The following is a 1,447-nucleotide window of genomic DNA, read 5'->3' on the forward strand; positions in this document are numbered from 1 at the left end:
TTTGCATCTATTCTGTCCGGATTCCCTAAGTTATGAAATAAGTGTGCTTCTAAATCCAGTGTTTATTTGAGAGAATTTATGGTTGGCAGGATCCTCAGTATTTATCAGGCGTTTTTATTTCTTATCATTCCCCATCATACATATGGAGATTATAATTTGTTCTAACCACCTATTTCAAAATAGCAACCTCTAATTGCAGCCTTAAATTTCATATCCAACATTTTGATGGTTTTTCCCTGTAACATGTATTAATTTTCCGTGTGAGCCCATTGCCTTCCCCCCCTAACGCTACCCACCCACTGTTTTGTAGCTTCAGTGCTAACAGTGCTGTTTAACCATAATTCTTGGCCTCTGTCCACACTTTTTTTGTGTGTTTTTTTTTTTTTTGCAAAATGTCCTTGACTGTAATATGCCATATTTTTTTATTCCAGTGTTCTTTGCATCTTACACTTTTTTTTTCCCTAAACCCCTCACTAGATAAGTCACTTCCCAATTTATTTTGCTCTTGGGGCTAACTTCTAGAAGGTTATCCACAGCTGCCTGAGGTGGAAGGCCAGAGTGAAGAGAATGTTAGATGTGTGTGTGTGTGTGTGTGTGTGTTTAAATTCCTGTTCTCCAAATGATTCTTACTGAAACCAGTCCACTTCCCCACCAACACATTCAAAAAGAACAATTTAGCAAAATCCAAAAATGCCAGAATCACTTCTGTATATCCTTAAGTGACTTTATAGTACCTGTACAACCAATTCATGCCAATTATAATGGTTTTCTCTAGTTAAACATGATATTACCATTTAAAGCACAGCAGTAATATCACACTGCTTAAAAATTCAGGAATCTTTCAAAAGTACACAAAGTTTTGTGTAGCGTGCAGGAAATAATAGAAATTTATTTTACAAGCACATGTTAGGAAATGAAATCATGTCATGATGGTCCAAATGAAGGAAAGGTTATGGAAGTGAATCAATAATTTTTATTCTGTCACATATATTGCATTCTGAAACAAGTTACTAATGTTTCCTAATTGTGAATTTACGCAGTGTGTAAAGTCCTTCTTGAAACTTACAACAGGCCACCCATCTCTTTTGCACATACACTTTAGACTCTGTATGAGTCTCTGTGCTTCTGTAGGTACATACATAATGTGTGATCTTGTAACAGCTCTGGAAAGTACATAGATGTCGCCAAAAAGGGAAGTTAGGGAACTTGCGTGAGATTCCATACCTGGCAGGTAGCAGAGCCAGTCATCACCTGGTCTTTGCGTTATACCACACCATTTTTCTATGTTGTATCTAGATGAATGCCATCATTTAATTGACCTTTTTTTTTTTTTTTAAGTAACTGTAGGAACACATCCTCGTGTTAAGTAGAGTATGCTGCTGACACAGTAGAATAAGGGAGGAGTGGTTAAAATACATTATTGTACCACTTTTAGGTAAGAAAAGTT

This window comes from Acinonyx jubatus, chromosome B2 (assembly GCF_027475565.1).
Source record: "Acinonyx jubatus isolate Ajub_Pintada_27869175 chromosome B2, VMU_Ajub_asm_v1.0, whole genome shotgun sequence".
NCBI lineage: Eukaryota > Metazoa > Chordata > Mammalia > Carnivora > Felidae > Acinonyx > Acinonyx jubatus.